Source organism: Heteronotia binoei, chromosome 12 (genome assembly GCF_032191835.1).
Source record: "Heteronotia binoei isolate CCM8104 ecotype False Entrance Well chromosome 12, APGP_CSIRO_Hbin_v1, whole genome shotgun sequence".
Lineage (NCBI taxonomy): Eukaryota > Metazoa > Chordata > Lepidosauria > Squamata > Gekkonidae > Heteronotia > Heteronotia binoei.
The window spans coordinates 14,579,690-14,605,488 of NC_083234.1; the positions used below are offsets into that span (position 1 = coordinate 14,579,690).

The 25,799-nt window shown below is 43.7% G+C and overlaps 1 protein-coding gene and 1 non-coding gene across 2 annotated transcripts in view; one reads left to right on the forward strand and one right to left on the reverse strand.

The window, feature by feature from the left end:
- Positions 1–25,799, forward strand: part of UBASH3B (ubiquitin associated and SH3 domain containing B) — a 99,651-nt gene that overhangs the window by 13,761 nt on the left and 60,091 nt on the right. The window lies entirely within an intron of this gene.
- On the reverse strand, positions 17,872–17,940 carry TRNAA-UGC (transfer RNA alanine (anticodon UGC)). The gene has a single exon. It is a non-coding gene; the product is annotated as a tRNA-Ala (tRNA).

Consider the following 25,799-nt stretch of genomic DNA (forward strand, 5'->3'; position numbering starts at 1 on the left):
CCCCGTATTTCTCCAAGCAGGGGTCTCTAAGTGCTTTACCACATTCTCCCCTTCTCTGTTTTGTCCTCACAACAACCCTGTGAGGTAAGCTAGGCTGAGTGTGTGTGACCAACGTAAGATCACCCAGCAAGCTTCCGTGCCAGACTGTAAGGGATTCAAACCTGGGCCTCTCAGATCCTAATCTGACACATTAACCATGACATCAGGCTGGCTCTCGAGAGGCACCAAAGGTTACTAGAATAGAGAAGCAAAAAGATGAATGGAACATCGTGCCTTCACGCATAGAGCAGGGGTCACTGGGGGAACTGGAATGGGGAGAGGTAGCTGTGAATTTCCGGCATTGTGCAGGAGGTTGGATTAGATGACTTTTCCATATCTGTTTCTATCAGATGTAGTGGCCTCTGTTGCTGAGACTGCATGAATCTGCATGAGGAATCCCTTAGGCCCAAGTCTAAGATAGAGCAATTGAGGAAAAGGGTATGATACTAGGGCCCAAACTCCTGTCAGCTCTGCCTCTTCACCCTTTGCTCTCCTGTAAGCTCTCAGGTGTGAAGACCGGGAATACCTGAGGCCCAGAGTCTGGCAGGTTAAGAGAGCTTTGCCAGAAGGCAGGTGTCATTCAGCTCCAAATGTCCTAGCACCAAACCACCAAACAATCAAAGTGACTGACATTCTTAATCTTCAGCCTTGACAACATGGAGGCAGGAACAGATGACAGCAGGACACACTAATTCGGAAAGATGCTGAAACGTGGACAGAGACAAACGTACAGGGAGGGGAGGAGGCATACCAAAATCCCATGATGCGGAAGTGCTACGCTGGTATGTAGTAATGCGGGCAGGTTCTGGTTTTCCAAAGGCAATTCACCTTGCAGCAATGTTGGGTGATGCTGCCGTGGCCTCTTTACCAGAGACTGCAGGGGGGAAGGAGCACATCCAGCAATGTCTTGCAAAATTAGAGATTCCAAAGTCACTGGCTTTGGGTGCAACACACCCACCTGTGGGGTGCAGGATATCAATTCTATTTATTTTATCAAGACATTTATATCCTGCTTTTCCTCATGGCTCAGGGCAGCTTACAATATCAGTTAAGAACATTTTCAGTTTAAGAAAAAAATTAAATAGCAACACTCAGCAGGAACTTATTTGCATATTAGGCCACACCCCCAATGCCAAGCCAGCATTCCTGTGCATTCCTGCTAAAAAGAAAAAGTCCTGGCAACACCCAGTTCTCTCCCCACTCCCCCCTTCAACCCCTCCCCCCAAAGCCTTGGTGAACAGGCAGGCCTTGCAATGCCTCCTAGAACATAAGAACATAAGAGAAGCTCTGTTGGATCAGGCCAATGGCCCATCCAGTCCAACACTTTGTGTCACACAGTGGCCAGAAAACCCAGGTGCCATTAGGAGGTCCATCAGTGGGGCCAGGGCACTAGAAGCCCTCCCACTGTGTCCCCCCAAGCACCAAGAATACAGAGCATCACTTGCCCTTGACAAAAGAGTTCCAACAATACGCTGTGACTAATAGCCACTGATGGACCATTTGTTTATCCAATCCCCTCTTGAAGCTGGCTATGCCTGTAGCCCCCACCACCTCTTGTGGCTGTAAGTCCACATGTTAATTACCCTTTGGGTGAAGAAGAACTTCCTTTTATCTGTTCCTGAAGATCTCCAAGGAGGGGACTCTCCTCAAATCTTCAGGGAGCCCCTTCCACAGAGCCAGAGCCCTGATGGAAAAGACCTAGACTCTACTCGATGCCAGACAGGCCACCCTGAGTGGAGGGATAAGTCAACAGATGGCTGCCTGATGACAGATCCAGGTGGGCAGCCATGTTGGTCTGAAGCTGGTACACAAGGACATACAGAAGGTGACTGGAGAAAGGTTGGCAAAAGATTCCACCACACCTCTCCAGTCTTCATCTGAGGTTTAGCCATCACGTTCCTGGTCTGGCAGCTCCAGGTGGGCCCAAGACCATAAGTTACCCCCTCCAGTGGTCAGCAGTGTTCCAGCTGCAGGCCAGCTCTGTATTCCTTGACCTCAGCATGGAACAGGATATTGGTTCCCATCAGCTCCTCAAGCTTCATTCACCAGCCAAAGGTGTTACCAGTCTCCAGTTAAGATGGGCAGAGTGGTCTGTTGTTGTTCCAGAAGGGACTTCCAGCATCTCCAAGGCTGCGGAGAGGTAACCCAGTCAGAGCTGGAACAGATGCTCCTGCCAAGTTTAGAAACCAAATGATGTTTTCATTAGCCGTCCTGCTCCTTGATGCTTGAACAGTCTCCCTCTTGATCTCAGTTTCCGCCCTCCCACTCGGGGGCTGCTTCTTGAGTCCATCTGCAGTGCTTGGTTGAAGTTCCAGTTCTCTGCTTCACTTCCACCAGGACAGCAATCTGGCCTGTTATGTAAAGATTGCCCCCTCCCCCAACAAAGTATCTTACCTTCTAACCTCATGTTCTTAATAAAAGGACATTTGATAGACTTGTGTTCTATGAATCTGTCAATGGCTACTAGCTGTGGGGACTGAGGGGCTCCTCCACATTTAGAGATACTAAGCCTCTAATCCCAAAGCCAGGAGGCCACATCAGGGGAAGGCCTCAGCTTCTATGCCCTGTTGTTGGCCATCCAGAGGAACTGTTTGGCCTCTGTGAGACAGGATGTGGACCACTAGTCTAATCCAGCAGAGCTATTCTTATGTTCTAACTTCTGGCCATTAGAAAAAAGGCAGAACAACCTAAAATTGTTAATTTAATTTTATTTCTCAGTAAAGGGAAAGTTGTGAGTAGAGGTGGAGACCTTCATGAAAACTAGAGACTAGAAATAAGCCTCTGTCCCCTTCCATGCTGAGATATGCTTTTCCCCTTATATCATAGAAGCATAGAGTTGGAAGGTCCCTCCAGGGTCTAGTCCAATACCCTTCACAATGCAGGAAATTCAAAACTATTTCCCACACACACATCCAGTGACCCCTGCTCCATGCCCAGAAGGTGGGGGGAGGACCCCTGGATCTTCCACAATGAAGGAGGCTAAAGCTTTTTCTTTTTTAAAAAAGTGAATGTTTGGGAATTCAGAGAACCTTAAATACAGCATTATAACAATATTACAAAATTCAGTTGCCATTTTAAGAAAAAGTGAAAAAGCCACGGTTTAGAATACTTGGGAGCATGCAGGAATAATTGGCTGTTCCTTTGCAGTGTTTTGTTCTTAATCTGAATTACAGACTGCAGGAGGCGGCTGCACCCTGGAGTAATAGAAATGGCCAGACCTTTTTTTCTTTAGTAGTGACAGTGATTAGACAAGGAGCGGGGGAAAGTGACATATTTGGAGAGCTGTTCCCGTTAGAGCTGATAGCAAAAATGAACAGCTTCTACTGAATCTTGTGCTTCTAATGCAATCTACTTTCTTTAAAAGGATTTTTTTTTTAAATGGGTTTGAGTGGCTGTTTTTTTTTCCCTCTGGCAAAATTGGTTGATGAGATTCTGGGCACTCACATTAGTAAGATAAGATTCAGGGAAGGGAACCATTAAGACTGATGAAGTAGGTCATCGTTGTCATCTTTTTAATGAACCTAGAGGCCTGATGACCAGACCTGCACAGCCTATTCTCAGTTTGACGTCTTTTCCTTGTTTTTGTTTATTTTCTTATTTCGCATATTGACTTCTTATTGCACTTTAAAGCAACCATGTTGTTCCCAAAACCTTTATGCCAGCCTGGGTCCACATCAAGGCCTCTCTTTTTTTGTAGAAAAAGCCCAGAAGGAACTCATTTGAATATTAGGCCACACCCCGTGATGCCAAGCCAGCTGGAACTGCGTTCCTGTGCATTGCTGCTCAAAAAAAGCCCCTGGTCCACATTAACTTGACCTGTCTCTTGGTGCTGGGCAGCGTAATCCAAAGGATACTTCTCCTTGGTGTGTCATTGAGTAGAATGAGACTTCCTTCTGAGTAGACCTGCTGAGGAATTCTTCCTGGGTAACCTGGCCTTCCCAGATAGATTTTGGAGCTTGCCAGCTTTCTCCTGATTTGATTTCATGTTGATTTTTTTATTTCCAAGCTGGTTTTTAGCAGTGGTCAGTAGTGCTGTTTTTAGCTCATTGAAAGAAGGATCCAGTTATTGTTTATCTTAAATCCAACAATGTTGTACCAAATCAGTCAGATTATATGGTTGTTTACATAAATACGAAAAGCCCCATGGCGCAGAGTGGTAAAGCTGCAGTACTGCAGTCTGAGCTCCCTGCTCACGACCTGAGTTCAATCCCAGAGAAAGCTGAGTTCAGGTAGCTGGCTCCAGGTTGACTCAGCCTTCCATCCTTCCGAGGTCGGTAAAATGAGTACCCAGCTTGCTGGGGGGAAAGTGTAGATGACTGGGGAAGGCAATGGCAAACCACCCCGTAAAAAGTCTGCTGTGAAAATGTTGTGAAAGCAACGTCACCCCAGAGTCAGAAACGACTGGTGCTTGCACAGGGGACTACCTTTACCTTACATAAATATGTTTATTCTATTCCTTATCAGTATTATATAAATGTGTTTATTCTATCCCTTATCAATATTTTGAACACTGATATTAGACTAAGGATCATTAGCTTTTTGTTAACTATTCAGGAAACCTAAAATGTAAATTTGTTAAAGATGGAGTCATCAATATATTAATATGTAACTTCCTTTGTAACTTTGTTTGAATGTTGGTTTATGGATACATATGTTGATCTCACGCACTAATTGTTTGTAATGCTTGGAATGAAACCCCCTATGTTCGTTATGTTTGTTATGTCAGTTAAGTTTAAAAAAATCGATAAAATTTAAATTGGATTGAAAGAAGGATCCTATTTATAAAATTTCTGTACTGCTTAATGTGTCATGTGAATGCTCTTTCTGATGGTTCCAGGTTTCTAAAATCCTAATGCATTGCTTACCGACTGTCTCATTTTTGAGACAGTCTCAAAAATACAGTCTCATTTTTGAGACTGTACTGACGCTGTATGTATGATCCACCTTGAATCCCTATGAGGAAGGCAGGCTAGAAAATAATACATTAATTAATTTTTAATGAAACACATTTTTACTGCTCTGGGACTCAGCTTTGAGTGGTGCTTTGTCCACAGAGAGGGAATACAAAAATGCTAAATAAATTAATTATCATGGTAGCTTCTGCCTATCATGGAAACCCTTCCCACTACTAAGTGGCTGCTGGGAATGACCCACACGGCAAAACACTGGGTACCTTTGAGTGAGTGTTGCAAAAAACGAGAGAACCACAGAACAATAATAACAATGGATGCAGTTTTGGGGTGTCCAGCATATGATTTCAGGACTCAATATTGGTCACATATGAAAATTAATACCGCAATAAACACTTTATTGGACTGGATAAGTTGATTTTCCAGCATACAGGAAATTGTGTCTTGATGATACAGCGGGAGGTATGAAATTACTGAATGATTGAGCTATTTCTCTAAATTTCTCTAAATACATTGTGTAGAATTTGCTAGTTATTCTACCACAGTTGGTTTGTATATAAAGTATTTGCGTGAGTGTTGGCTAATAGCAAACCTGGCAGTTCTTGCATACTTGTGAGGTTCTCATGGGGTCTGCCACAGATGTGGATCTCATGTGACACACTTTTCATGAGCAAATATTTCCCATCAGCCTCTGCTTGGCTGGGGTCCTGTGAGTATCAGCTGCTAGGGTGGCTACACCCAAGATCTGTCTACGTATCTCATGTTTTTATCCTGTCCTTCCCTTTAAGGAGCTTAAAGCAGCACATGGATATTTCTTCTCTTCCTGCCAGGAAGGCTGCTCTGAGTGAGAACAGCCGGCAAAATGTCTCCCAGTAAGCTTTGTAGAAGAGTGGAGATTTGAACCTGAGTCCCCCTCTCCCATTTCCAGCAATCTGTCCATTAAACTACTCTGGCTCTTCATGGTACATCTTTTATTGGTCAGAGAAAGTTCTGTATATCTCTGGGACTCAAGGTGGATTACACAGAATGAGTCAATACAGTCGGCAGGAAGGGACATTCAATGAACAGCGACATAGGATTCAGGTTGTAGAAAAATGGAAAAACAGAATTGAAGCAAAGTAAATTGTTAATATAACACATACAATAATGTGAAATAACATAGTAAATCCAATTTAACAACAAACTATGCACGCTAGTAGAACAAGGTTTGAGTCAGTGGCACCTGTAAGGCCAACGAAGTTTAATTCTGTCTTCAGGCGATGCTCTGGTGATGTGTGCATGCACACGAAAGCTTATACTCAGAATTAAACTTTGTCAGTCTTAAAGATGTCACTGGACTCCAACTTTGTTCTGTTGCTTCAGACCAACTCGGCTACCCGCCTGAAGTATGCAGTAGTATAGAGCATAGCCTCTAATAATTTATGCAAGTAACTTGGTGGATCATTTTGTTCAGCACTACCCTATTATCTGTGATATTATCTATTTGAATAACTCAGTTTTACATACTTTGCAGGAAGCCATACTCACTCTTCTGCCCCAAGGTTTCCAAGACAACCTCTGTAATAATATCAGCAATTAAAAACAATTCAGTAAATACTCAGCAAAGAGTGGATCCACACATTGTTAAATACTGTCCTATAATTGTGCTGTAGCAAACTGGATTGGCGCCTCCACACAGAAAAAATCCAGCTGCAAATGATGGCTATTATGCTACAATGTCACTTGACAATTCCTACACAGCCTTTTCCGAATGCAAGGCAACTTTGGTGCAATGAAACCAAAAAAACAATTGTATTAAGTGGTAAAAAAATTTTTTAGAAGTTAGCTCTTCCTAATTAGTTCACAAATGTCCTATGCAGGTGTAATGTACTGGGATCGGCGCAGTAAGAGACCAGAGTCGGAGAGTGATTTCAGCAAGCTTTACTTCAGGAACACACACACACAGAGTGAGCTCTGTTCAAACTTCCCGCTCCTTTATACAATTCTTCCCCCCTTCTGATTGGTCCTTAACTATCTACATGGATTGGCTATTTACAGGGCCCTAAGGGCCTATCAGGGTACAGTATGAGCCTGGATGTTGATTGGCTACTTATGTTTCAATCCTTCCCCTGATTGGGCATGCTTAGGCCTTCTCTGGAACCCTGGTGTGGAGTTCAAGCTCTGGCTTGTTCGGCTTCCCTCCAAAAGTAACAGTTCTCCCATTTGAGCCTAGGACACAACAGCAGGGATTTTGAAAAGTGGTCAAAGAAAGTCCCTTTCATATCTCTTAAGGCAGTTCATTTTGGTATACTGAAGCTAACACAGAAGAGGGGAGGTGGCACGGTGTAGCCAGATCTTGTCTGAAGCTAAGCAGAGTCGGTACACGAATGGCCGGCTACCAAGGAAGGCTTTGCAGAGGAAGGCAGTGATGCTCTGTATTCTTGGTGCTTGTGGGATGCAACAGCGGGTGGGCTTCTGGAGTTCTGGTCCCATTGGTGGACCTCCTGGTGGCACATGGGTTTTGGCCACTGGGTGACACAGAGTGTTGAACTGGATGGGCCATTAGCCTGATACTTCTTCACACAGTGTATAGTTAATACTCAGTTCAGTTCAATTTTACTGCATAGGGCCAATGGCCGTTACAATCGATAGAAAATAATGTACAGTAAAATATAGTACAGTAAAAGACACTGTGAAAGTTACATTTTATAACCTGTTTTGTAAGAAAAGGGAAAACTCCCATAAATGTCTGTTGAATACTAGTTAAATTCTTAACTGAACTATGCTGACACTAGTTTAGCTCCAACTTTCTTTGCTGCTAGGGCAAAAAGGGCAACCTTATATGAAACCTCTGGCTTCACAACTGCAAGTAAAAATATAACTTTTTCCATTGTAGCACTAGGGCTTAAATTGGCCAGGATCGTAACTAAGAATTTCTTCCTTGGGGCTGAATAAAGGGGACAGATAGTTAATACTCACTACCACCGGATGTGGTCATGGCCTCTAGCTTGGAAGGCTTTGAAAGGGGAGTGAACAAATTCATGGAAGACTAGACTATCACTGACTACTAATCACGACAGATATCAATTCCTTCCTGTACCAGAAGAAAAATAACGAAATTTATGTCAGGGTATGATCTTTTGTGAATTAATTTTTAAGGTGCTACTGGACTCTTACTGTTTTCTACTGCTATACACAGACTAATGGTGCATTCACACTACACTATATAATGTGTTTTGCATCCAGATTTCTGCTATTCTTACACAGTAAAAATCCGAATGTAAAACACATTATTTAGCATAGTGTGAATGCACCATCACACGGCTACCCATCTTGATCTACTTCCTGTATCAGAGGTCATGTGCCTCCTTAAATCAGTTGCTGGGAGGGAGGAGGTTGTCATAGGCATCTTGCTTGGGGGCTTCCCACACACACACACACACACACTCCCCTACACACCTACTTTCTCATCTGTTAGATGTTGAGCCTCTTTGGCTGTTGCTTACCTTCTGTTTTTTGTCCTATATAGGACCTCTCTTTTTGTTTCCCTTACCCGAGCTTGGAGCTGTAGGAAGTTAACTTTTTGCAGTTAATTTACCTACATGAATTTGTCATGTAATATGTACTATTTTTGTAACTAGATATGTACCTCTATTTTTGTAACTAAAATTTTTTTCTCTTCTTACCACTGGAGTCAGCTCACCTTTGCAGTTGGTTTGAGAAGCATTTTCCCTTAATCAGGGAATGTGGAGGAGCAGGGATACTATGTAAAGCTTTTGTGCTTCCAGGGCTGGATCTAGGGAGGGACAGAGGGGGTGCTTGCCCGGGGTGTCAATGGAGGGGGGGGGCGCCAAATTGAGTATGGAGTCCATTCTATTCTTTGGTCCCAGAAGATAGAATGGGCCCACAAGAGGGAATCATTTTTTAATGTTGCCCCCCCCCCCTCTCAAAAAACATGTAGATCTGGTCCTGTGTACTTTTGAGGCAACTGATTTCTTTTTTTACATTTAACCCAATAAGGGTCTTGGCTAGGCACCTAAGATATCCAGTGTGACATCTTTTGGGCAGAAAGGTGGGCTGCATCACCCCTTAGGCTCTTGCCTTCTTGTGAAAGGCAATTCTCTCATTGGCTTTCCTGATCAGACTGTATGAAAATGGAGAGGTTGATGCCTGTGAGATCATTACTGGGGGGGGGGATAAAGTAAGGAATAATCAGAATTTGAGCAGAATTTCCTAAAGGACAGGATGCAGGGGAGATGCCAAAGCAGTCCCTTGTTGTGTAATAAAAGGAGCGGAAACGGAATTAAAGAGTCTTGTCCAGCAGCAATCCAAATTTAGCCACTTTTACAATGGTGGTGAGTAGGCTAACGGAAACTGTGATCGTGCCTCTGCTGTTCTGTCAGTATAGATCTGAAAAAGACAATTCTTATGAAGGTCACTCTGGAAGGTCTGTTGTCGCTGACTTGGGTGATTTTTTTTAAAAAATATATTTATATATAGTTAATGCACAGCTAATTTTTCCAGATCATCACAAACAGCTCATTGCCGCAGGCTGTTTTTTCTTAGACTAATGAATTTTTTATTTTAGACATTCCTACTTCGGTTCAGTGTGCCATGAAAGATAAAGAACAGACTAAGCTCTCCTTCTGCTCTCAGCTAGCAATAGCTAGGCCTTTCTGTTTATCATGCTTTTAAATGTCAATGAATTAAGTAACACTTAGCTGATCGATCTGGGGTTGGTGCTGTAGCAGTGCGATTCTTCCTCAATCTCCTTTTGTCCTCAAGGCCAGCTATGCGTGCGTTCTCAAAGAGCCGCTGTGGCCGGACCTGCCTGTCCCACATTGGTCTTGTCAGCCACCAGCGAGCCTGCAGCAAACGTGGGCTATTGCACCCTTCTTAAATCTTCGTTCGCGAAGCCAAGCCGAGAGAGAGAGAGAGAGAGAGAGAGAGCTGATCGATCATCTGTCTTCTGATTTAAATCAATTAGGTAATTGATTAAATTCACACATTGCCAAAGCCACAGCATGGACACCTTTTGGGGATTTTGGAGGTAAAGAGAATATATGGTTTTTAACACACAAAGCCTCAATTGTAAGAGAAGGATAGGCTATTTGAAATTTTCTTTTGCATTCTCTGGTACGAAGAAACAGAAGCAGATGACCTTCAACAAATCAGCAAGCATGCCTTTAACCTGCAGCCCTATCGATTAAAAGGTGCTTTCCCTGAAGCTTTTTAATTGATTGATCTTCCAATTTCAGACAATTAAAGATTGTAGCCCCACCTTCTTAGAATTTCTAAATTGCTTTCCTACAATGTGTTACCAAGGCAACATACAGTGTACAAAGTTGTAAGTGCACAAATAACAAAAATAAAACAACCATCACTATCCTCCAGAAATTACAATTTTAAAAAACAACAACTATTATGATTAAATGGGATCACAACCAAAAGCCTGTTAAGAGTAAGTACAACCCCTCCTTCAAAAAAACAACAGCTGGGTAACAGTTTTTTGAGTAGATGGTAAAACTATATTATTTATGAAGTTCTCTTTGACCTTCCCTGAGCAGAATGTTCAACAATCAAAGAAATAACACACACACAAAAAGCTTTGCTCTTTATAACCTCATTTATTGGGGGATTCTGGAGCTGGCCATAGCCAGTAAATTTTGCAGGATTATTATTATTATTATTATTATTATTATTATTATTATTATTATTATTATTATTATTATTAAAGATGTTTCTCCCTCCTTCGGGGAGGGATGGTGGCTCAGTGGTACAGCATCTGCTTGATAAGCAGAAGGTCCTAGGATCAATCCCTGGCATCTCCAACTAAAAAGGGTCCAGGCATATAGGCATGAAAAACTTCAGCTTGAGACCCTGGAGAGCCGCTGCCAGTCTGAGTAGACAATACTGACTTTAATGGACCGAGGGCCTGATTCAGTATAAGGCAGCTTCATATGTCCATGAACTGCAAAGAAAGTAAAATCTATCAACCGTCTATTCAAAATGAATATTGCTGTAGTTAAAAACTGAACCATCAAGAGGCTTTGCGTGGGGACTTAATTCTGCTCCTTTGAATGGTATTTAGATCTGAAGTTGCAGGGAGCAAATCAAAGTATTTTATTATTTATCTATTTATTTATTTATGCCCTGCCCTTCTCCCCAGTGGGGGACCCATTTTATCCTCACAGCAACCCTGTGAAGTAGGTTAGGTTGAGAGAGAAGAACTGGCCCAAGGTCACCCAGGGAGCACATAGGGATTTGAACCTGGATCTCCCAAGTTTTTAGTTGGCACTCTTAACCACTACACCACACTGTCTTGAATTGGGCTTATTTGGAAATAAATTTGATTTAAATCCATGGGGGTGTAAACCCCAAGTGATGAGGTTTAATTGCTTTCTGAGAAACTCAGCTTCTGAAGTGATGTGTAAATAATGTTGTCTTGTTTCCGTTCCCTAAATCGAAGCTGCTAAACATTATTATACAAATTGGTACTAATTATAAAATCAAGCATGTTAAATATCTCTACCTGTTGATTAGTTGTCTGCTCCTGTGAACCACCACAAAAATTTTTTGCAGGGGGAGATCACAGGGAGCATGTTTTTACCCCAACTATTTGTTCATGTCAGGATTTCCTCAAGTTTTCTTCTGAATGAGTGTTGGCAACAACTAGGTGGAGCCTGGAGATCTCCTGTAATTACAACTGATCTCCAGACAATACTGATCAGTTCCCCTGGAGAAAACGGCTACTTTAGAGGGTGGTCTCTATGGCATTCTGCCCTGCTGAGGCCCCTCCCCAAGCCCCATCCTCCCCAGGCTCCACCCTGAGGTCTCCTGGAGTTGGCAACCCTACAGACAATGTTCAAGCTTGTCAAATAGAGATGTATCAAGCTTGATCATCACAACTGTGACTTTGGCTAGAACAACAGAAGGCGGGAACAGGCTCAGTTCCCACAAAACAATTGGGCAGAAAACTGCCTAATTTGCTTCACCTCTCTGGGTCTGCAAAAACGAGAATGGGGTCCCCAACCAGTTGCTTGTGGGCATCATGGCACCCACCAGCACTTTTCCTGGCACTTACCAAGTGTTTTTAGAAAGTGGGTGTGGCCAAGTGGGACTTTTGCCTTGCAAGTTTTCTAATTGGCCATTAGAGAATTGATTGGCAGATTTTGAAATTCTTGCTTTGGCAGCAGCTGCTACTGTAGCACAAGGATCTGTGTGACTGAATGTAAGCTGTGGCAGCTGTTTTGTGGCTCACTTCTCTTCTGTGGCAGCCATTTTGTAGTGGTGCCCACCGCTCAATGTCACAATTCCAAAGGTGCCTGTAGGCTGAAAAAGGTTGGGGGGGCCCAGTCTAGAAACTTACTTTTTAAAAAATCAAGGAATCCAGGCCACCTAACAGCCACACAAGCACTGAATGAGAAGCTGAGAATCTAGATAAAACCCAGACAACCAGGCCATATGATAACCCCACAAATATACGTCTATCTCATCTTCAATTTTAAAACACCAGGAAGTAGAGTGTTCTTAAGTGTTCAAAAACAAATAACCATGTCAACCACTTCCTTCATTTAGACACACAGAAACCACAAAGAAAAGGGTATTTGTTCCCCTGCTTGTGAAGATTGTGTCAGGTTCTTTGTTCTTTTAAAAATTGTATACTATGTTGGAGCCACTTAAATAGGCTGGACTAGCCTGAGTTTAGAAGCTAAGTAGGGTTGGCTGTGGTCAGTGCTTGGATGGGAGACCACCATGGAAGACCAGGGTCGCTATGCAGAGGAAGGCCATGGCAAACTACCTTTGTTCACCTCTTGCCTTGAGAACCCCATTTCTTGGGGTTCCCATAAGTCTATTATTATCATTATCTGTCAGGAACAAAGTGCTGACAAGATTGATTGTTCTGGTTAAATGCTGTATACACATTCTGATTGGTTTGGATTATCCTAGTATTATTGTCGTTACTTATTATGCACCAGTTGTTTTTATATTTAGCCAAATAACTTTCACCGTGTATTCATATGTTCAGTTATCTAGATGTAATCACTTGGAACTAACCACCACCATGTATTTTAACAAGTTTATTTTGCAATACTGAACATTTTAAAGCATTCACCTAAAACGTTAGTAGAATAGCATATATGAGAGGGAGGCTGCTGTGAAGTAAAAACATCTGGGAGAACTTTTATCTCATCTCCAGAGAGATGGAGATGAGCAGCAACCAAGATCTGTCTACCTTGGAATACGTGGCCTTGGCTGGGAATAATATCAAAGTCTGAGAACCCAATTTGAATGACTTGTTGGAGGTTTGAGCAGGAGAGTGTGTGTCAATTATCTGGTATCTATAAAAGACTTTTAGGTTTCTTTTTTATTTAGTTCTGGCAAGACCTCAGTCTTGCTAACATGCTACAAGGCTGTAGTAAGTGTTTGCTTTGCTGACTCACTTCGAGTAAACTTTTTCTGCTTCTGCATGAGGAGTCTACCTGAGTGGTACCTAAGCAAAACCTTGCCTCATCATCATTATTATTCATTAGAGATCTGTGGTTAACAAGGGAATCCTGAGAACACTTTTCTAGTAAGCTTCACTAAATATACTTTAGTAAATATACCTTAGTAAATATACTTAGTAAAGGTCCCAGGTTCAATCCCTGGCATCTTCAGTTAAAGATCTGGCATTAGGTGATATGAAAGACCTGCCTGGAGAGCCACTGCCAGTCTGAGTAGCCAATATTGGCTTTGATGCACCAGTGGTCTGATTTAGTATAAGGAAGCTTGATGTGTTATGAGTCGACCTACTTAGGATGACCCCCTAAATCATGGATGCTGGTAAAGGAGGGTTTTAACTCATCCCTCACACCTAAGAACATAAGAACATAAGAGAAGCCATGTTGGATCAGGCCAACGGCCCATCAAGTCCAACACTCTGTGTCACACAGTGGCAAAAAATTTTATATGCACACATACACTGTGGCTAATAGCCACTGATGGACCTGTGCTCCATATTTTTATCTAAACCCTTCTTGAAGGTGGCTATACTTGTGGCCGCCACCACCTCCTGTGGCAGTGAATTCCACATGTTAATCACCCTTTGGGTGAAGAAGTACTTCCTTTTATCCGTTTTAACCTGTCTGCTCAGCAATTTCATCAAATGCCCACGAGTTCTTGTATTGTGAGAAAGGGAGAAAAGTACTTCTTTCTCTACTTTCTCCATCCCATGCATTATCTTGTAAACCTCCATCATGTCACCCCGCAGTCGACGTTTCTCCAAGCTAAGGAGTCCCAAGCGTTTCAACCTTTCTTCATAGGGAAAGTGCTCCAGCCCTTTAATCATTCTAGTTGCCCTTCTCTGGACTTTCTCCAATGCTATAATATCCTTTTTGAAGTGCGGCGACCAGAACTGCACACAGTACTCCAAATGAGACCGCACCATCGATTTATACAGGGGCATTATGATACTGGCTGATTTGTTTTCAATTCCCTTCCTAATAATTCCCAGCATGGCGTTGGCCTTTTTTATTGCAAACGCACACTGTCTTGACATTTTCAGTGAGTTATCTACCACGACCCCAAGATCTCTCTCTTGGTCAGTCTCTGCCAGTTCACACCCCATCAACTTGTATTTGTAGCTGGGATTCTTGGCCCCAATGTGCATTACTTTGCACTTGGCCACATTGAACCGCATCTGCCACGTTGACGTTCACTCACCCAGCCTCAACAGATCACTTTGGAGTTCCTCACAATCCTCTCTGCTTCTCACCACCCTGAACAATTTAGTGTCATCCGCAAACTTGGCCACTTCACTGCTCACTCCCAACTCTAAATCATTTATGAACAAGTTAAAGAGCATGGGACCCAGTACCGAGCCCTGCGGCACCCCACTGCTTACCGTCCTCCATTGCGAAGACTGCCCATTTATACTCACTCTCTGCTTCCTGTTACTCAGCCAGTTTTTGATCCACAAGAGGACCTGTCCTTTTACTCCATGACTCTCAAGCTTTCTAAGGAGCCTTTGATGAGGAACTTTATCAAAAGCTTTCTGGAAGTCAAGGTAAACAACATCTATCGGGTCTCCTTTGTCCACATGTTTGTTCACCCCCTCAAAGAAATGTAACAGGTTAGTGAGGCAAGATCTTCCCTTGCAGAACCCATGCTGAGTCTTCCTCAATAACCCGTGTTCATCAATGTGCCTACTCATTCTGTCCTTGATAATGGTTTCTACCAACTTTCCCGGTATTGAAGTCAGACTGACTGGCCTGTAATTTCCCGGGTCTCCTCTGGAACCTTTTTTAAAGATGGGGGTGACATTTGCTACCTTCCAGTCCTCAGGAACGGAGGCAGATTTCAATGAAAGGTTACAGATTTTTGTTAGAAAAAAATCAACACACAGGTCATTTTTCCATTTCAAACGGAAAGAGTGCAGGGGGGAAGAGTCACAGCAACCCTGGTTTTCCCCAGAAGTGACATGGCAGCACACAGGACCTTGCAGTGCTCACCCGCCATCTTTCTGCCCCCAAGCCTCCCACTGGTTGCGAAGCACAACCTGCCAACCCTATTCTAGATGCCTCCAGAAATGGCACAGATGAGACAGAAACCAAAATCACTGTGATCTTCGCCCCCCTCCTTTATTAATACAGGTGAGACACATACAACGTGTCATGCTGTGTTTGACTCCAGCAATTGCTGGTTCTTCTGATTTGATTGTATTGTTTTACCTTGTGGGCTGCCTGAAGCAGTCATCTGGAGAGGCAGCTGATAAAGTCTTGAAATGAATGCAGTGGAAGTACGCAGTTCTGACAGCTGGCTCAGTCTGGGGGAGAGAAGATGAGTGTCCTTCCTTCTTGCAACCTCTGTGCCCTCCACAGATGTTTGTTCTAGGAGGGAATTTGTTTTTCTTGTGCCACCAGACAAAAAATAAGCCATTCGAGAAAGAAAAATCAAGAATGCATGGTTCCAAAATTGTTATCCAAAAATGCAAGTCTGCGCAAATTGTGCAAAGTTAGCTGATGTAAAATGTTGACTGTTGACAATGGGAGAATAAAGGAGTCATCTGAATTCCTCCCAAGCCCCCATGCCCTGATAAGCATATCTCATTTCTCTTCCCCTCAGACTCCACAGGCATGCTAGAATAGTGTTTGCTCCATGTGTGAGTTGTAAGCACAAGCAATGATGCCATTCCAGATTTCCCTTTTTTTAAAAGTGCTGCATTTTGTGAACGTTTTTCTGCGGATGAAAACAATATTTAAGGAACTGCAATGGGAGGTGATACACCCAGAATAAGATACAAATCCACAGACTGTAGCAAATTTTGTATAACATCGCAAACAGAACCCAGTCCCCCAAATAATAATTATTTTGGAGGGATACCCTGTGGCAACCTTAAGGGTGAAGGAAATGTCGCTGCTCATGCTCTGTTCCTTGATTTCATTTTACATTCAAGGCTGAGGCTAGCATAGGAAGTTGGAACATAAATTCCAGGCCCGAACTTTTCTTAGATTAAAAAAAATTGATGAAAACCATCTAGTACATTTAGTAATAAGTTATTACCACAACATCCTGACTGTTCTCCTAGAGTTCAAAGTGGCATGCAAAGCCCATTTTAACTTCAAAACAACCCTGTGTGTTAGGCTAGGTTGCAAGAAAGGAACTAGCCAAAGATCCTTCAGGACTGTTGAGGGGGTTTGGACCAAGATCTTCTTAGTCCATTTCTAACCATTTCTTCAGGAGCCCCGTGGCCCAGAGTGGTAAAGCTGCAGTACTGCAGTCCAAGCCCTCTGCTCACGACTTGAGTTTGATCCACAACATCCTGACTGTTCTCCTAGAGTTCAAAGTGGCATGCAAAGCCCATTTTAACTTCAAAACAACCCTGTGTGTTAGGCTAGGTTGCAAGAAAGGAACTAGCCAAAGATCCTTCAGGACTGTTGAGGGGGTTTGGACCAAGATCTTCTTAGTCCATTTCTAACCATTTCTTCAGGAGCCCCGTGGCCCAGAGTGGTAAAGCTGCAGTACTGCAGTCCAAGCCCTCTGCTCACGACTTGAGTTTGATCCACAACATCCTGACTGTTCTCCTAGAGTTCAAAGTGGCATGCAAAGCCCATTTTAACTTCAAAACAACCCTGTGTGTTAGGCTAGGTTGCAAGAAAGGAACTAGCCAAAGATCCTTCAGGACTGTTGAGGGGGTTTGGACCAAGATCTTCTTAGTCCATTTCTAACCATTTCTTCAGGAGCCCCGTGGCCCAGAGTGGTAAAGCTGCAGTACTGCAGTCCAAGCCCTCTGCTCACGACTTGAGTTTGATCCACAACATCCTGACTGTTCTCCTAGAGTTCAAAGTGGCATGCAAAGCCCATTTTAACTTCAAAACAACCCTGTGTGTTAGGCTAGGTTGCAAGAAAGGAACTAGCCAAAGATCCTTCAGGACTGTTGAGGGGGTTTGGACCAAGATCTTCTTAGTCCATTTCTAACTATTTCTTCAGGAGCCCCGTGGCCCAGAGTGGTAAAGCTGCAGTACTGCAGTCCAAGCCCTCTGCTCACGACTTGAGTTTGATCCCAGTGGAAGCTGGGTTCAGGTAGCTGGCTCAAGGTTGTCTCAGCCTTCCATCCTTCCAAGGTTTTTAAAAAGAGTACCCAGCTTGTTGTGGGGAAAGTGTAGATGACTTGGGAAGGCCATGGCAAACCACCCCATAAAAAGTCTGCCATGAAAATGTCATAATGTGAATTCACCCCAGAGTCGGAAACGACTGGTGCTTGCACAGGAGACTACCTTTACCTTTTTAACAATTTCTTCACAATGCCACACGTTCCCTAAATAACTATCTCTAATCATAGCTACCTCCATTGAACACCCAAAGCTGCCTTATACTTAATCAATAGCATTGTCTACTCAGACTGGTAGCAGCTCTCCAGGGACTCAAGCGGAGATCTTTCACATGACCTGGTCCTTTCAACTGGAAATACCAGGGATTGAACCTGGGCCCTTCTGCATGCAAAGCAAATGCTCTACCACTGAGCCATGGCCCTTTCTTATTCTGAAATGACAGTGACTCCACTATATCAGCATTGGGTCACAGCATGCGCTATGCACTCTTTGCAACGTTGCTTCTGTCAGCTTCATGCTGCTGGGGCAGAAAACGCTGCTTTCCCCTCTGTGAGTTAAAGCTCTGCTATGAGGTCTAGAATTCATCAAGGCATGGCCATGGGGCATGAAGGGAAGGCAGCAACTGGTGTTTTATTCTTCAGGTGGAACTTGTTCTTCTAGTTTTCTCTCCTATGGCGATGTGCGTGGGAGTGGTGCTTAAGAACGAAAGAATTGCCGTGTTGCTAGAGGATGTCCTGATGGCCACAAAAGATAGATTCATGGAGGATAAGTCTGTCAGTGACTACAGCCATGGTGATTGAGGAGAACCTCCACATCCAGAGGCAGTCAGCCTCTGAATCCCAGTGCCAGGAGGCAACATCAGGGGAAGGCCAGAGCTATCCTGTTGTTGGCCCTTCAGAGGAACTGGTTGGCCACTGTATGAGACAGGATGCTGGACTGATCATGCAGGTCTCTTATGTTATTATTAGAGTAAGGCCTCAGCCTCTATGCTCTGTTGTTGGTCCTCCAGAGGAGCTGGTTGGCCTTGGTATGAGGCAGGATGCTGGACTAGATGGACCACTTTTCTGATCCAGCAGCGCTCTTCTTATGTTCTTCTGCTTGGACATGTATTCTGTCTTCAAGAGTGTTAAAAAGAGAGAAATACAGCGGCCAGCCACATGACTCTGGGAAGCTCGAAACCACGGTGTCATGGGAACATGAGATGGCAATGGTTTGTCTCCAGCAACTGAATGTGGCGGTTTTCACTTGACTGAATCTTTATCATGACCCTTCCTTTCCTGGCCAGAAGGGCTGCAGTCAGCTGTGACTAGCTGTCCCCCCACCCCTTTTAGACTCAAGTTTGCCAGTAGGCTGATGACGAGTTCTGTGGTTGGCCTTTGGGGGCAGAAGTAGACTTGAACAAGCATTGCTTACTTTCAGCCTGAAGAGAGCTGCAAGGGGTGAAAAAGTATACAGTGCCATCTTAAGCAGGTCTACTCAGCATCCTTTTCCATGGGGCTTACTCCCAGGAAAATGCTCTTAGGTTTACACTGATGGTTGTCCACCAGCCTGCTTGGCTCTGGAAGACTCCAGACTTTAATTTTAGTTGATCGATCAGTAAGGACACATTTTAATTTGTTGAGCAGTAAACTTTAGATGTATTTGATGCATCACCCTATTGTTTGCACTGTTTTACATTATGTAACCCACCTTGAGTCTAGTTGAGAAAGGTGGACTATAAATAAGGTAAATAAAATAAAGTACAATAACCAAAGGGAGGGCAGAGCCAGTGTCCATGTTAGAGTATCAGGCTAGAAGCTGGGAGAGCCAGGTTTGAATTGCTGCTCTGCCATGGCAGCTTGGTTGGTGACCTTGGGCAAGTCACGCACTCTCAGTCAAACCAAACTAACAGGGTTGTTGTGAGGATAAAACGGAGGAGAGGAGAGGAGAGCCACTTTGGGCCCCTGTTGAGGAGAAAGGTAGGGTAGAAATGAAGCAAAACAAATACAATAAAATTGGATGTGTTTGAAGCATGGACTACAACAGAAAACACTGAAGTGCACTGCTTCCTTCTAATAGTAGGTGGTAGCTTTTGTTGAGATTGTCAGGTACTTCCACCACCTTCTATGTCTCAAAAAGGTGTCTACATTGAGGTTCTGGAAAGATGCATATTTAAATTTGGTCAGTTAAAGGCCAGTACTTAAAACCCTTTAATTCATTTGTAGTAGGTTTGCCAACCACCACATGGTTCCTGGAGATCTCCCTGCTATTAGGATTGATTTCCAGACAACAAAGATCAGTTCCCCTGGAGAAAATGGATACTTCGGAGGTTAGCTTCTATGGCGTTATGCCTTGCTGAGATCCCTCTCCTCCCTAAACACCAGCCTACCAGGGCTCCACCCCCAAATTTCCAGGTATTTTCCAACTCACAACTGGAAACCCTAATTTGTGTGTGTGTACACACAGAGAGACAGACAGCTATTGCTGCAAGGGTCAAGCTACCCCAAATAAAATTAACGATTAAAAGTATAAGGTCTAAATATCAGACTGCACTGCACATAGAACATCAACATGAGCTTTATATACGCTGTAGTAGTTTTACATACAAAGTTGATGATTTCACATACACAGTTGATGAGTATATCAAATAACCAACAAGACCACATGTGTCTTACTAGGGCCTTTCTCAGTGGTCAATAATTATTTCAAAAAGACACACATTCAGAAGTTAATATATAGAGCCAAACCAGGAGTCGCTTTCTGAAAGTACAACAAAAAAAGAAAAGGAAGGACAAATTGTTATAATAAACCCTAATTTGTAGGCCTAAAATCACAGGCTTGTTGAATTGTCATAGCTGTTTATGTAGACATGGTAGTTGGTGCAATCCAAGTGAATTCTAGAGCTTTAGAAAAGCAGGGGGGGTATTTCTTTCTCTCATACCCCCACTGATTTACAGGGCTTAATTACATCAATAACCTTGTTTGACAAGAAGCCTACACAACCTTATCTTCCAGCCAGAGAGGTTTACTTTCCCATCTCTGTTAATTAGAGCTTTGGGCTTCTTTTCCAGCTCATCCTTAGAATGCCTTGGGGCAGCCCTGTTGCATCTCCCATGCAAATTATTCAGAATCAGCATTAATATCCTGGCTGCCTTGTCATAAAGTTGGACACTCCAGTGTGTAAGCCAAGGGTTGTATAAGCAGCGTAGGTGGGGAAGGGAAGTAAAGAGGGAGTTGAAATGGAAATGTTGCCTCAGAGACAAAATTGATTCATAAAAGGAAATCTCTCCCGGAGTCTGGAGAAAAACAAGCAAACAAACAGTGGCTGAATTATAATGTCATATTTATGTAGGCCACTCACACAACCACTATTTGAGGTTGGTTTCAGGTGGGCAGTTGTGTTGGTCTGCAGTAGAACAGTGAGATTTGAGTCCATTAGCACCTTAGGGACCAAGAAGATTTTGGAGTATAGGTCTTATTTGCATTGTCTGAATCAGGGAGCTTAGACCTTCAAAAGCTTATCTTCCCAAAATCTTCTTGGTCCCTAAGGTGCAACTGGACTTGAGTCCAGCTGTTTGAGGTTCCTACAGAGTCAGGTTTTCCTTCAGCATTCTGTAAGCTAAAATAATCTTGTGAAAGGGTTTCCTAGAAGCCATGTACTTGACATGTCCTGAAGAACATGGGTATGAAATGAATGACTTGGGTCTCAAATTTTGACCAGGGTGTTCTGAAAAGTGTACACAGAAGCCATGAATGTTCTCAGGTTGCCTTTGATAGCTTGAGTTTGCTTTGCCCCAATATTGAATAGAAGGTGAGAATGTAAGATGGCTGTAGGGTTGGAATAGAGGTTGTCTGACAAGTTAAATGTTGTCAGAAGATTAGCCAGACTACATGGGATCAATTGTCCTCTAATCCATCAATAGTCCGTCTAGTCTAGTATCCCACATTGGACATGGAAGTCCTACCAGTAGGACACAGGACAAAGTTTTGGGAGGATAGTTGTGTTGGTCTGTGGTACCAGAGCTAGCTTCAAGTCCAAAGTCACTCTTTGCTTGCCCTCCCCCCAACAACTGATATTTCATGGTATCCTACTTCTAAACTACGGAGGTTCCATTTAGCCATTTTGACCAAAAGAGTAAGAATTCAAACCCATGTCATAGTACATACAAGAGCAAAAGAAATGGTAAATATCCAGAGATCTGGAGACAGAGAAGCAGTGCAGTGACCCCTTAGAGATGGACTAATTTAACTGCAGTAAGGAAGCTGGGTTCAGGTAGCTGGCTCAAGGTTGACTCAGCCTTCCGAGGACGGTAAAACGAGTACTCAGCTTGCTGAGGGTAAATTGTAGATGACTGGGGAAGGCAATGGCAAACCACCCCGTAAAAAGTCAGCTAAGAAAACGTCATGATGTGACGTCACCTCATGGGTTGATAATGACTCGGTGCTTGCACAGGGGACTACCTCTAGATTTTAAAGGCAATGATATATTCTGGCCAACAGAGCAGTACACAAAAGAAAGAATCATGGCCATTAACCTTTTGATAATGAGTAGCAGTGGTTGCCTGTCGTTGGGGGGATTATTTTGTGTCATTGGTAATTGTCGGCCTGAAGGGAAGGAAGCTATAATTAGCCTTTCTGTGCTGTGTGTTTAGTAAAGAGGGAAAATGGTCTTTAAAATATTGTGCTGCTTTTGTTGTTTAACTACATTGCCAGAGCAGATGGGGCTTGCTTTTGTGTATAGGTGCCTCTTGATGACCTTCCTGCTCAGGCCTTACTCATAAAAGGTATTGTGTGGGTTCTGGTTCATGTGAACTGGAAAGTCACAGTTTAAATACATATGTGGGGTCAGAAGCATGATTTTCCAAACAATAAGACGACGTGGCATTTATATAGCACTTCCGCTGTTCAAAGCGCTTCTGTTTTATTTTGCTGCGTCAGACTAACATGGCTATCCCTTTGTAGTCACCCCACCAGCTCCATAAAGTAGGCTAGTATTATTACCCTCCCCCCAAAATGGTGGGAGGCAGTGATGCTGAGAAACAGGCTTACCTAAGGCCGCCTAGTGAATCTGTGGCTAAGGCAAGGCTTGAATTGGAGGCACCCCCAGATAATAGAAGTCCATTTTGTTGGTTGGTATACATTATGCAAACTGCTGACCTAGGGAATCAGAACTGAGGTCCAAAAATTTAATAAAATCCAGCTGTTCCACCATGGTTTGATGCATGGCCCATCAGCTTTTGCCTGTTCTACCCAGGAGAGGCAGCACAAGGTTGACAACTGTATTTGTCAAAGATTTCAGGTTTTCACGGCTGGTAACATCATTAGGGTTTGTAGAGTCTTTCGGGATCAAGTGCCGTGTTCTACTGGAGAAAGTTTTCCTTCCAGACGTTTCGTTCTCAGCTGCGGAGAACATCCTCAGTGGTGTCGCAGCCGGAGCAGGCGCTCAGACCTTCTTGGCTGCTGTGCACTGAGTCGGGCCAGGGCTGCTGGACAGCTGCCAAGAAGGTCTGAGCGCCTGCTCCGCTTGCAACGCCACTGAGGATGTTCTCCGCAGCTGAGAACGAAACGTCTGGAAGGAAAACTTTCTCCAGTAGAACACGGCACTTGATCCCGAAAGACTCTACAAACCCTAACTGTATTTGTGTTTGAGCTTTTTGATATTATGCATGTTGGTCCAGTATCTGTGACCTACTCCCACTCATGCCCTGAGCTGGTTGGCCCAGGCTGGCTCAGTTTCATCAGACATCAGAAGCTAAGCAGAGTTGACCCTGGTTAGTTACTTGGATGGGAGACCACCAAAAATATCCCACAGTTGCTATGCAGAGACAAGCAATGGCAAGCCACCTCTGTTTGTCTCTTGCCTTGAAAACCTTGCAAGGTTGCCATAAATCAGCTGCAGCTTGACCACATTTTCCACCACCAATGCCACTGGAAGGAGCTATTTCTTCTGGGTCATGCATATGTGGCAAGAAAAATAGAGATTAAGGCTGGATAGAGAGTCAGTTTGGTGCAGTGGTTAAGTGTGCGGACTCTTATCTGAGAGAACTGGGTTTGATTCCCCATTCCTCCATATACAGCTGCTGGAATGGCCTTAGGTCAGCCATAACTCTGGCAGAGGTTGTCCTTGAATGGGCAGCTGCTGTGAGAGTCCTATCAGTCCCACCCACCACAGGGTGTCTGTTGTGGGGGAGGAAGATAAAGGAGATTGTGAGCCGCCCTGAGACTCTGAGATTGAGAGTGGAGGGCGGGATATAAATCCAATTTCTTCTTCTTCTAGATAACAAAAAGGATGTGGATGGGCTTCAGCATTTAAAGACTGGATGTGCACTAGCATTTAATGCTGGGGCACTGCTTTAGCCAGTTGTAAATAGACAAATATTGATGTCACAAAAGAAGATGAAGCACTGATACTTCCCTCCTGGGGCACAGCCTCCTGGTTTTAAAATACAGTGATAATGGGAACAAGCTGCAAAAGGATGCTGCATGAGTGTTTTTGTGATTTCACCCTAGAGGATTTCTATACTTTCTATGAAAAACGTGTGTGTGTGCGTTTGCATGTCTGTGTGTGAGATTTCTGAATGCATTACAAGCCCCTGAGCAAGAATGGGAGCTGGATTTTGAATGCAGCAACTGGGTCCACCTTGGTGGCCAAGATGTTGTTAAAGGGGTCTTCAGTCTACCATTTCCCTAGTGTGGACAGCAGCAAAGGTTTTGGCAAAGCCACACCCATCCCTGTTCCTCAAACCCAGGAGTGGCAAATCTTCATTAATGAAAGAGCTACATAGAATAAACGACAGATGTCTGAGAACTGCAAGACATGAATGTCAAATGTTTGAGAACCACAAGGAAGGAAGGAAGGAAGGAAGGAAGGAAGGAAGGAAGGAAGGAAGGAAGGAAGGAAGGAAGGAAGGAAGGAAGGAAGGAAGGAAGGAAGGAAGGAAGGCAAAGAGCTGGGGAAGGAGGGGAGAGAGGTTGAGAGAAAATAACTTTTCTTTCTTTTAACTTTAAAGTTAAATACATCCTCCAAGCTGGCCGACAGGGTGGTGGGGGTTTTGAAAGCCACACAATATGTGTGAAAGAGCCACATGTGGCTCCTGTGCCACAGTTTGGCCACCTTTGATCAAACCCATTTGCTTGTGTCTTGGCTGACTCACCAATGCAGCCAGGGAAAAGTTTGCTGCTTTTCACTGTTTGCCTTCTACTGTCAGAGGCCAAGAGGTGAGCATTGAGGCTAGACCTTCTCAGTTGTGGGGCTGAGATCTGAGAACATAGAATCATAAAGTTGGAAGGGACCTCCAGGGTCATCTAGTTCAACCCCCTACACAATGCAGGAAATTCGGAAAGACTTCCTCCCTTTACTAAATTACTACAAGCTCCAGATTACAAACAGCTGAGAGTACCAGGGAATTCTTATCTTTTTGCTTCCAGTTTCCAAGATGGCAGGAATGTACTCTAAATTAATGGGTCTTGCATCTTTCCTTTAAGTATCTGCAGGGCCTTTTTTTGTAGAAAAAGCTCAGCAGGAACTCATTTTCATATTAGGCTACACCCCCTGACATCACCATTGTTTAGCATAGGGCTTTTTTGTAGAAAAAGCCCATCAGAAGCTCATTTGCATATTAGGCCACACCCTCTGATGCCAAGCCAGCCAGAACTGCGTTCCTGTGCATTCCTGCTCAAAAAAAGCCCTGAGTATCTGGTCAACTAGGCTTTCTATGAGTGACGCACATAAGAATCCCCTCCTGGGTTAACTTGAATTGTCCTCATTAATCAAATGAGCCATCTCTAAAGAAATGAATTGAGATGAGCTGGTAATCCAAAAGAGCCCTGCTGGATCAGACCAGTGGCCCATCTAGTCTAGCATCCTGTCTCATACAGTGACCAACCAGTTTCTCTGGAGGGCACAGAGGCTGAGCCCTTCTCCTGGTTTAGTGCCTCTGAATATGGAGATTCCCATCATTCATTAATTCATTCAGTTTCTAGCCCCCTCTCCCCGTACAGCAGGCTCAAAGCAGGGTACAACAACTATAAACATAGACAGTCAACACAGAATGTCTAGTAGTCATTGATAGACTTATCCTACATGAATTTATCTAATTCACTTTTAAAGCTGTCCATGCCTGTGGCCATCATTACATCCTATGACAGCAAATTCCACATTTTACTCACTCTCTGTGTAATGTAGTATTTCCTTTTGTCCATCCTGAACCTACTGCCTATCAGTTTCATTGCATGCCCTTGAGTTCTAGTATTTTGGGAGAGGGAGAAAAAGTTTCTCGTTGCCAACTCCCTCCACTCC